A 12,410-nucleotide genomic window follows, 5' to 3' on the forward strand; every position below is an offset into this window, starting at 1 on the left:
TACGTTACAAACATTAACGGCAAACATTATTTCAGCTTCCTTGCATTGTAGTCTGTGCATACAGAACACAGGCATTCCACATTGTTTCTTACAGATGCTGTTATATGGGAACAAGGCGCCACATTTTTTTTCCTGCAATTCCTCCTTGTTTCTAATAGCTATAGTAGCTGTCATGTTCCCCCCTTCCCTTCTAGCTGCATTTATTTATCCAGGGGCAGGTGTGAAGATAGCATCTGTGACTTATCTAAACTCTTTGAAGCACAATACGCTATCTCTCCACCCTCCCTCTGCTAATGTGTGCAATAAAATAATTACAACAGTCCTTATCTGCCTGACATTTCTGCAGTCGGGCAGGCCTCAGAAGTAGGGTAAAAAAAAAAGGCTCTGCTAAACTTTTAAATGTAAAAAGAGGTCAAATTGAATTTTTTTTAATTAATGAGTCACATTTTAACATTTGTTTTTGATTTGCTATTGAGATGCCCTGGGTGCTAAAAATGGTGCTGGTTCACTTTAAAGCCCTATTGCTCTGTAAGGCTAGGTGTGGAAAATGATTCTTACCCATGTGGGGCAATTTCTGGGCAGTCTTTACTCCAAAGACAGTCCAAATGCTGTGCTCATAGTTAGCTATACATTGAAATAAGAAGATCACTTCAACAGCATTTAACTGCAAAAAGACACTTCTGCAGAAGCTATATTTGTTTATAGCGACTTTTAAAAATGTGGAATTGGGAACTGTAAATGGGGGAGTTCCAGTTACATTACCTGTAAGTGGCAATATTGCTACCTATAAGAAAATGGATATCTGTACATAACATTATAGTGTGCAGTGGCAATAAAGTTATGCTTATTCAAAGGCCTTGTCCAGAATCACGTTTTTTCACTCACTTGAACTACTCGTACAATCAGTACATAAATTCCATGCAGGGCAATGTTGTAACAGCTGGTGCACCAGCAATATAGAGGCTGAATTTCGACACACAAATTGCCCTCCATGGCTGAAATCTTCACAGCTGGTGCGTTGGCCATATAACAACTGAGCACCAGCACCCAAATCACCCCCTTATGACTGAGATAACCCTTCCTAGAAGCCCTCTGAACACTCACATTATCAATCTAATAGCTGAAAGCTGCTATGGGAGCCAAAAGAACCAGGTTTCATCTGGACCTCCCTAGTACAATCCTCCTGTGTCTAATCCTAGTAATGGCAATGTGCTATACAAATCCTCAGTAGTAGTTAACTGTTTAACTTGGAATGCATTCTTTCCCATGACATCCTTTTTGTACTCTTCTCCACAGATGTGGCCTCTCTTGACCATATATTTTTATAACAATGAATGTGTGTAGAGCTAATGAATGCAATACCATAATGATGTGAGTATTATTATTTTCCACTATTATTTTCCACTTTCCATAAATCTTTGTATTGTACAGAAAACTTTGTTACAGCAGATAGCTTCATTGCCGCACTGAGACCATCTAATGCCTGTTTCCATAACCAAGCAGCTTGCATGGAGAACAGTTGGAGTATGTGTTTAGTGTTGTGTCAGAGGCTATAAATATGCTGCCTACACTGCTGGTGCTGCCACTAGGAGGGGCTGCTTAATTTAACTATAATTTAAATATGAAACACTTCTGTATTTTGATTTAATTATGAGTTTAGATGTCTATTACAGAAGAAGTCCAGATGTTACTTGCAGTGTCTGGCAACCATGGCATTCATGCTAAGCCGCCTCTCCATACTTTTCTGCCAGTTTCTGCTGAATCAGTAGGCTTTGATTTTACACAGTTTTTCTTTCTAATCCCTTTCCTGCTGCAACAGTTTAATGGCTTCAAAACGTGCATTTGCTTCTATTATAGGCTCTCAATATAGAGGCGCCTTGCTAATATCACTACAATGTTTTAATAACACCATCTGAACCTGGGAAGCATATGGCCGGTTTATGATGCTTGCACCATTCTGCCTGCATAGGGAGTATCAGACAGTGCCTGGAACAATGAGACTGCCAGTGACTGGAACAATAGATGTAATGCTACCCATATTGCGGCTTGGCAGATTTCTTTATCAATTTTATTTGCAAAGCTGTACTCCAGATTCGTTGAGGTTTTGAGTAACCAAGTGCAAAGAAGAATGCTGTAACTCTTTGCATGCAGGGCACCTACCAGCCATCCTTGCACACACTAACCACTTAAGGACCACAGGCTTTACCCCCCTAAAGACCAGGCCACTTTAAGGCCAAGCTGCAGGGCCGCACAACACAGCACACAAGTGATCCCCCCCCCTTTTCTCTCCACCAACAGAGCTCTCTGTTGGGTGGGGTCAGATTGCCCCCAAATGTTTGTTTGTTTATTTATTTTTCTGTGTGTTTTTTTTATTTTTTATTAAAAGTTCCTGCCTCCCTCCCGCTGTCAGCCAATCCCCGTGATCAGCTGTCATAAGCTTCAGCCTATGACAGCCGATCACCTCTGTGCCTCTGGAGGGGACAGCGCTGCTGTAGATCACAGCATTATACACCCTAATTAGACGGTGATCGCCACTGGGAGACTGAAGGTGGAGCTCTGCTCCGCTTACCAGGCAGGAGATGCGCGCGATCTCCTGCATATTGAAGCCCCAGGACTTTACACCGATTGACGTTAGGCGGCCCTAGGGCTGCAGCTGCGGCCACACCCATCGGCATCACACGGTCGGCTAGTAGTAAGTGGACCTAAGGCATATTACAGTATGCATGAATACAAGGAATAGTGTAATGAGAAGCTCCTGGCGATTTCAGCGGGAGAGAGGATGCGTGCAGCCAGGGCCGCGCAGGCCCAGTGGCTTGCGACATTAAAGACGCAAATACCGGAAGTGAGCCACGGCGGGGGACCAGGGGATTGTTTTGTCCCCGTTTGAGCACAGGAGGTCTACTGTTATTTATTACAGTATTCCTTTAAGGGTACAGTTAGAGTTAGTGCAGCCATGTTTGTTGGTTATGATAAGGCCTACTTCATGGCTCCTTACATTACAGAATTATTATTCTATTGCACTCTGGCAGAGCTTAAAGAGACTCTGTAACAACATTTTTAGCCTTATTTCTTCTATCCTATAAGTTCCTGTACCTGTTCTAATGTGGTCTGTCTTACTGCAGCCTTTCCTAGTTGCACAGTGGCTGTATTATCTCTGTTATATAATCTAATCTTCTTTTCTCTGACGGCTTTGTCGAGCTCAGGCACTCAGGCAGGAATGTGCTTCTCTGTTTGTGATAGGATAGAATCTATACACACCCTTCTCCACGCCCCCTGCAGGCTCTGTGTGAGTCACAGACTGAGCTACTCACAGCCTATCACACTCTGGTTAGCAGCCATGTCTTTTGTTTGTAAACACTGCCTAAGACTGGCAATTACAAGCCAGAATTGCAGCAGGGAGTGGCAGAAACAGCACAGAGGGGCCCAGGAGAACATAATGAATAGAATGGTATGCTTTTTATTGTAAGATTCTCTTTAACTATAATATTAGTTGGCTTTTTCCTTTTCCTGAGGGCTACAAGAATGTCAAGAAAGCAGTTTTAATTGTCTAAAAAACTACACCCTACGATGCTGAAATAAGAAGGGATATAGGCCTCGATTCATCAACACTTAGCAAATTTGTTAACAACAGTTTGGTAAAATACCGAATTTGTTAACTTCATTTCAGGATTCATCAAAGTTATCTACAGCTGTTAGCGAACATTCGGTAACGATTCGGTAACGATTCGCTAAAACGGAATAAAGTGCAATTCATGAAAAAGAAAGTGGGCGTGGTTTAGCGTTACATTTAGGATTAGTTATCTCCTTCACTGCTCTGTCGTTATTCCTGTCAGATCATTGCTGACAGAGAAGATGGAGCCATTTGAAGTGGTTATGTATCAGCTGAGAGTGATTCAAAGGCGCAGAAGGGCAAGAATAAGGTCTGCAACCATATACATTTGTAAGAGAATAGATTTATTTGCTATAACACGACATCTGCATTTCTCTTGAATCATCTTGTAAGAGAACACAGGCAGTGTCAGGGTTAACTAATTTGCTAGCTGCACTATAATTTTTTAGAAAAGGCTCCTATCAAATTGTGGGATTGTCCCAACCACTTTCAGAATCCTGGTCCAGGTGTTAAGCCCTATTCAGAATGTTGCTACGTAGTGCTCAAAGGACAGCCTTTTACCCACAATTCCATGGGAATCTTATGGCCTTGTGTTAAAGTACCGCAGTAAAATGGAAATATCGACACGTTACCGAATGGTTACCGAATTGTTATTGAATTCACACCGAATGAGGAAAAACCTTGATGAATACAACTAGAAATCGCTAAACTTCGAATTCGGTAATTTAACAAACTGGAAAAAGTTATCTCAAAGAGAATGATGAATCGAGGCCATAGAAACTTGTGAGCATTTTTTGTTAAGAAATAGGTGTAGTTTCTCAAAATAAGAAGCCACCTTGCACATGAAACAGCTGTTTCGGTGGCACCACACTTTCAGACTGTAACAGGCTGCTGCAGATGTGCATTCAGTGTCTTACACAACATCATATGTGTCAGAAGTGATGCACACCTTTCATCTGGCAGCTTCAAAGTGTCATCCAGGCACACTAGGCATGACTAGTCATAAACCACTCCCATAGTGAGGGTTTCATTGAGTTGTATGAGGCACTTATGCCCCAGTGAAGTATAGACACCTGAAGAAGACACATCACCTGTAATGATCGCTGCTGCAGCAGCTATTACTGGAAGTATTAGTGCTGCAGCTCAGGCAGTTCTGATCTATTTCCATGCAAGTTGCATAGCTTTGTCTGTCTTTCCCTGCTGTCAGCTTGTGACTGATTATCATTCACCTGTGTGGGAATCTGCATGTCTGCTCCCATTGGATGACCTCAGTATAAAGATCTGCTTCCTGCAGGGTTTCCTTGGGTTTTCATAGCTTCAGCTTAAGCCTGTCTTGCTGTCGCTTTAGCCCCCGATCGTGTTTCTTGTTAAAGATACTTTGCTGGTCTTTGCATCATATATTGGTTCATTGCCAATATATATGCATACCAGCACGTTTATTATTTTCCTTGTATTTGTGTTACGTTGATATATCAGTGTTGCTGATATATACGTACACGAACTGTTTATTTCCTGTGTTCAGTTAGTCAGTTTTCCAGCACGTTTTGGTAGTTTGCGCGTACCGTGAACACCCGTGCTGAGCTAGTTATCCTGTTCCTGGTCCTGTTTGTGGATTGCGTTCATCTCTGCGAAGAGATAACGAATCCTTCTGAATCCTGTTTTGTTACTGTTTGTGGATTGCGTTCATCTCTGCGAAGAGATAACGAATCCTTCTGAATCCTGTTCTGTTACCGTTTGTGGATTGCGTTCATCTCTGCGAAGAGATAGCGAATCCTTCTGAGTCCTGTTCCCTGTGTTACTCCATTCCTAGTCAGCGTTCCTGCTTATGTCATATATCGGTTCATTGCCGATATATACATATGTTAGTCAGACGTAACAAATAGTTTAATTGATAGCTGTAATTGTAATACGCTAGGAAAACATACTTATTGTATATTTATCTGTGTTACGTTCTTCTATCTCAATCCTGCTATTTTCTGACTATCCTGTCCTGTCTTTGTGAGGCACGCCATCGCCGCATCGCATTGGCTGCCTCATTCCAGTCTGTCTGGTTTTGGACGCTTGCTGTCGCTAAGTAGCCGCTAGCTAGCAAGCGTTCATTCTGACTACCTGTCCTGATCTCCTCAGTTCTGATTTGTGCGCTCAGCGCTACTTTGCGCTGAGACGTTATATCGAAAGCATTGTTTGTGGCTGTCAGATCTGCACCAGCTCTGTGCGCCACAATCTCCTATTGGAGTCAGTCCTCCCCTCCACTATACTAGGGATAGCCTGTTTCCTGGTGCTGGTGTGTGTACCTCCTCCACGCCAGCTCATGCGTTGCATGCTGACTGTGGAGAATACACCACCAAGCCTTACATTATGAAAACCCCATTACCAATCCCCATTGTGGGGGGGATTCCCAGAAAGTATGACACTGTTAATTATGGTTCCTGTTCCTTTAAGAAATTTGAAGAACTTAGCTCTGAAACAGAAAATGAGTTTTTCTCTGAATGTGCCAGGTTCCTGACCAATCCTGATCTCCAAGCGACTCCTGTTTCAACCTGGGCACTCCAACTAAGTTATATTTTGTTTAAAGGGGCATTATTCCAGTGGGCATTTGATGTTCTCAATCATTCCGATTTGAAAGATAGACCGCTGGAATTTCTAGCGTTTGTGATCCATAACTGGTTGCGCATAGATCCATTGCCTTTTCCTCTTAATGAACTCCTAGCAGCAGGCCAATCAGCTGCTCCTTCAATTGCTTGCAAGAATGAGCAGCAAGCAGAAAGTGTTACTGATAATTTTCCTGCAGCTTTGAATAAATCACCAAAAACCGCAAGGTCAAAGGCAAAACGCAAACGTTCTAAGAAACGTGTCCAATCTGCAGAATCATTATCCGTAGCGACTGAGACCTATAATGAGATTCTGCCATTAACAGATAATGAAATGCAATTGTCTTTCAGGGGAGTTAAATGGACTTATGAAACTACTAATGAACTTTCCTCACTGGCTAGGGAAAATAAAGATTTTTGTTTAAAAGAATTATCTGAGTATGATTATGATGAGATATTACAGAGTATTGAACAAATCAACTTATTTGTGAACCAAGGGAAGTTTGCATACACTACAGTTCAACACTTGCTACAGGTATTGGAAATTCTTAAGAATAAGGAATCTGCCAATCACCTGCTAATTAACCCTATACATGTGCCTGCCACAATCATATCTGCAGACTGTGATCAGCCTAAATGTTTCGCTGTTAAGTATGCATGGGATCCTCCATTCGAGAGGGGAGAGATGGAAGCCCTGGTCTGTGAATGGAAGAATGATTCAAGTTCATTTTGTCAATTTTACAGTGCAAAAAGTGAAATGGTATTGAACGCATGCATTAAGTCAGCCTATAACCTAATAGAGGCTGGTGTGTGTAGGTATGACCGTGTGGCTCCCTTGATTGATGTGTGGGAACTGATTTTGGATGATTTTTATGTGACTCCGAATTCGCAAATTTGGCGTTCTGACCCGCCTGCTTCAGCACCTTTGGCTGATTCAGCAGGTGATTCGGAGCTCTTTTTGTGTGAAATTGAAGTTCCTGCAATTCCACCCTGTACCAGGGATAACTCAGTGTTACTTCCCAGTAAAACAGAAGCCACTGATACATTCTTAACCTTGCCCTGCGCAAATTTCTCAGCAGAGAATCCAGAGGTCCTGCTGACTTCCGAGTCCAGTCTAGCCAGTACTCATGACTCTTTGTTTAGTGAAACAGACACCAGAAAAATCTTGCCTGTCTCTGCAAACACTTCTGCAGAAATTACCTGTGTTAATAAAGTTCAACTCCTGTCTGATCCAGCAGATGCCAGTAGGTGCACTGCATCAGTTTCCGAGTCCCAGCAATCCTGTCTAGTAAACTTAGAACCCCAGCATCTGAATTTTCCAATTTTACAAATGAATGGTGATTCAGATGCGCAAACATTGTGTCTTGATCTTCCTGTTTCTACACCTCGCTCTAGTTTCGTGAATAGCTCAGAGCATCTGCTATGTGAACCTGAAATCGCAGAATTATTACCTTGTTCAGAAAATTTTCCAATAAATTTGCCCTGTACCATGAATTGTGCAGTAGATCTCTCCAATGAAACTCAGGTCACAGAATCATTATGCTGTCCAGCAGGTGCTTCCATGGTTTTGCCCTGCAATATGGACTGTTCAGTGATCCTGTCCAGTGAAGCTGTGGTCGCAGAGTCTTATGCTTCACCCAGTACTTTGGATACTTTAAACCCTCTAGCAGAGGAGGCTGAAGCACTGCTTACCTCAGTTGGTGTTGCAGTAATGTTCACTTGTCTAGCGGCTGTTTTGGAGTTGGAGTCTGCTCTAATAAAACTTGGTGAATTTCTGCCCAGCAAAGCAGAAGCCATTGAAATGTTGTCCTCGTCAGCAAGTGTGTCAGATACCTTGCCCTGTACACAGTCTGATTTGGCCAATGTTGAGTCCCTCTCCAGTGTTGTAACAGCCGAGGAACTCCAGCCCTGTCCTCTGAATGTTTCAGAAGTCTTGCCCTGTAACATGGATAATTCTGATTCTCTGGTCAAAATAATAGAAATCTCAGAATTTCAGTCCGGTCTGATGAGTGTTCCTGAAACCCAGCCCTGTATCCTGAAAGATTCTGGTTCTCTGGCCGCTGTGGCAGAGGTTCCAGAGTTCCCTTCCTGTCCAGGGAATTCCTCAGTTTTGCCTAGTCCAGTGGGGGCTGCTGCAATACTGACTTGTTCTGCAGCGCCTCATGAGCTCCAATCCAGTGTATTAAATGAGTCTCTGTCCAGTCCAGAGGTAGTTGTGGAGTCCCTGTCTGGTTCAGTGCATACATCAGAAGATTTGTCCTGTCTTGTTAGTGCCCCTGAATCTGATTTGTTACTGACTTTGCTGGAATCAGCGACATCTAAGTCTGATCCAGCATTCTCGTGTAAAAGTCCAGTAGTTGCGAAGTTTAGTCATGATGATTTTTTTTTGGCCAGTCCTGGTTTTGGTCCTGTCTTGGCTGACCCTGAGGCTCACAGTTCCTTGACATGCCCAGAGGTTTCTCTTGTGCCGGTGTGCCCAGATGTTCTTTGTGTGCCAGAATGCCCAAGTGTGTCTAAGGTGTTAGCGTGCTCTGATGCTTCCTTAGTGGGAACACGTTCTGATATTGCCAGTCTGCCTGCATGCCCAGAGATGGTTCTGGTCCCTGAAAGCCCTGATATTGATGTTTGTCCTTGTGGCCCTGACTCGGGAATTGCCCTAGGTTCCATAGGGGTTCTTGATAGTTCTCCATGTGAGCCTAAGGGGCATTCTGACCTATGGGGATCTCTTTGGAGCTTCAAGGTGTTCTGGGAGGTCTCTGAGAAAACTTGTCCTGGTGCCTTGGACTGGTTCAACAGTGGGTTTTGTGTTGGTAAAGACAGTACCGGTGGGCATTGCAAAGGCTTTGGCGTTTCTGAACTGTTCCTGGAAGGCGGTGGGTATCGCTCAGGGAGTTTCGGAGGGCTTTCTTCTGGAAATCATGGTTCTGATGGGTGTCACACTGGGGCTTGTAGTACTGATGGGCATGGTTCTGTAGGTTCTGGTTCTGATGGGTCCAGTCTTGTGGGGACTGATTCTGGAATTCGGTCTTGCCGGGCTGTCCCGGTCATCATGAATTATCAGTCAGACTGTTTTGTTGGAAATTTCAGTTTTGAAAAGCGTCTGGAATCCACTTTTAAAGGCGGGGGTACTGTAATGATCGCTGCTGCAGCAGCTATTACTGGAAGTATTAGTGCTGCAGCTCAGGCAGTTCTGATCTATTTCCATGCAAGTTGCATAGCTTTGTCTGTCTTTCCCTGCTGTCAGCTTGTGACTGATTATCATTCACCTGTGTGGGAATCTGCATGTCTGCTCCCATTGGATGACCTCAGTATAAAGATCTGCTTCCTGCAGGGTTTCCTTGGGTTTTCATAGCTTCAGCTTAAGCCTGTCTTGCTGTCGCTTTAGCCCCCGATCGTGTTTCTTGTTAAAGATACTTTGCTGGTCTTTGCATCATATATTGGTTCATTGCCAATATATATGCATACCAGCACGTTTATTATTTTCCTTGTATTTGTGTTACGTTGATATATCAGTGTTGCTGATATATACGTACACGAACTGTTTATTTCCTGTGTTCAGTTAGTCAGTTTTCCAGCACGTTTTGGTAGTTTGCGCGTACCGTGAACACCCGTGCTGAGCTAGTTATCCTGTTCCTGGTCCTGTTTGTGGATTGCGTTCATCTCTGCGAAGAGATAACGAATCCTTCTGAATCCTGTTTTGTTACTGTTTGTGGATTGCGTTCATCTCTGCGAAGAGATAACGAATCCTTCTGAATCCTGTTCTGTTACCGTTTGTGGATTGCGTTCATCTCTGCGAAGAGATAGCGAATCCTTCTGAGTCCTGTTCCCTGTGTTACTCCATTCCTAGTCAGCGTTCCTGCTTATGTCATATATCGGTTCATTGCCGATATATACATATGTTAGTCAGACGTAACAAATAGTTTAATTGATAGCTGTAATTGTAATACGCTAGGAAAACATACTTATTGTATATTTATCTGTGTTACGTTCTTCTATCTCAATCCTGCTATTTTCTGACTATCCTGTCCTGTCTTTGTGAGGCACGCCATCGCCGCATCGCATTGGCTGCCTCATTCCAGTCTGTCTGGTTTTGGACGCTTGCTGTCGCTAAGTAGCCGCTAGCTAGCAAGCGTTCATTCTGACTACCTGTCCTGATCTCCTCAGTTCTGATTTGTGCGCTCAGCGCTACTTTGCGCTGAGACGTTATATCGAAAGCATTGTTTGTGGCTGTCAGATCTGCACCAGCTCTGTGCGCCACAATCTCCTATTGGAGTCAGTCCTCCCCTCCACTATACTAGGGATAGCCTGTTTCCTGGTGCTGGTGTGTGTACCTCCTCCACGCCAGCTCATGCGTTGCATGCTGACTGTGGAGAATACACCACCAAGCCTTACATCACCTAAAGAAGAATGTAGAACAGGCTTTCTCAAGCAGAACAATCAAGAAAGTCCTGGTCTTTGGACAGGTTTTGTTGTCTTTACAAATGTATATAATCTATTAAGAATATATAGATTATGGGATGCATAAACATTTGGTACGTATTAAATGAGTTTAAAGGGACCCTGAGTAGGTGATGGAAACAGAATTTACACTTACCTGGGGCTTCCTTCAGTCCACCGTAGGCCGTGAGGTCCTTCACAGGTCCCGTCTCCGGTTACAGGATGACTTCTGCCTGAAGTCGTCAGGTCTGCATCCAGCTTCCGTGGATTGCGGCATTACGCCGGCCAGCTACGCGTCATCACGCTAGCCGGTGTGAGAGTCCTGCTCATGCGCGGTTCAATCTTAGAGAAGTGTAATGCCGCAATCCACGGAAGCGGAAAGCAGACCGGACAACTTCAGGCCGAAGTCGTCCTGTAACCCGAGCCGGAACCAGAACCTGGAAAGGAGCCTGGAGGACCGAGGGACTTTACAGCCTACAGTGGGCTGGAGGAAGCCCCAGATAAGTGTGAATTCTGTTTTTATCACCTGCTCAGAGTCCCCTTAAGAAGATCTTAAATAACCAGAAGGCTTGTCTGCAACTAAATTATGGCATGCTCCAGGCATTGGTCCAGATCCATCACTGGGACTGTGTGTGCTTGAAATTTCCTACTTCCCATGAAATGATCCACAAAAATGATGAGGCCTACCCTATCCACTATATTTCTCTGGGCACATTCTGCAATGGAGAAAGGTGTTCACCATTTTCTATATATGCAGAAATGAAACCAAAACTTGTTAAACAGGGAAAATAATGGCTCCATGTTATAAGAAGGAAATTATCGCTCCATGTGTTTTTTACGGGGCACATGATGGGTGTACTTTATATATCGTAGAAATGGTGGCTACATGTCATATGGAGAAATGGTTGCTATATGTCATGTCTCCTTAAAGAAACTAGCAAGTAGATAGAGGGCAATGGGTGGCACAATAAATGTTTATGACATTGTAAGGCTTGGTGGTATAACTTTCGAAGTCAGCGTGTATGCACCAGGCTAGAGGTCTCGCAAGACAAACAAGAAGGAGCGTAACTAATAGCAACCGCAGCTTATAGTTACGTCCACAGGAACAGGGCTAGCAGGAACAGACAGACAGGAGGATTGTTTGCCAATCTAATTGCTGCCACAGCGATAGCAAACATCCACACTGGCATGTACAAGACAAACAAGAAGCAGTGTAACTAATAGCAACTGCTGCTACAGTCACGCCCACACTAACAGGACCAGCAGGAATACTACCAGTCACCAGCGTGGTGATGGCAGAATCCAAGCTATCAGGATCGGTAGGACTTCACTGTACCCCCAGAGAACTTCCAAGCAGAAAAGACAAGGTTAAACAATGCAATACACAATTCTTATGAAAGACCCAGCAACCAGCTAAGGCAGAGGTGAAAGCTATGACCGGCAAGATCTGAAAGGAAAAGCAGGCTTTTCTATGGACATCAGCCAATGAGAGCAGACATGCAAATTCCCACACAGCTGAATGGTAATCACTCAATCCTGTGCTAGTCTGATTGAAGGCTGCAAGCTGACAGCAGCAGGAAAGGATTATCATTACAAATGCAAGCAATATTATGCAACAATATGCATGCAGGAAATTCAGAACTGCCTGGTTGCAGTGGAACTGCAACCAACAGGCCAGGCTACAGAAGGGATCCTGACAGACATACTTTCAAAAGTTCTGAGTTAAAACAAAAGGACATCTTTTAGTGCAACAATTGTGGGCAAAAGACATT

At 43.8% G+C, this 12,410-nt stretch overlaps 1 protein-coding gene across 10 annotated transcripts in view; it reads right to left on the reverse strand.

Moving 5' to 3' along the window:
- Positions 1-12,410, reverse strand: part of CNTNAP2 (contactin associated protein 2) — a 2,604,396-nt gene that overhangs the window by 166,681 nt on the left and 2,425,305 nt on the right. The window lies entirely within an intron of this gene.

This window comes from Hyperolius riggenbachi, chromosome 5 (genome assembly GCF_040937935.1).
Source record: "Hyperolius riggenbachi isolate aHypRig1 chromosome 5, aHypRig1.pri, whole genome shotgun sequence".
Lineage (NCBI taxonomy): Eukaryota > Metazoa > Chordata > Amphibia > Anura > Hyperoliidae > Hyperolius > Hyperolius riggenbachi.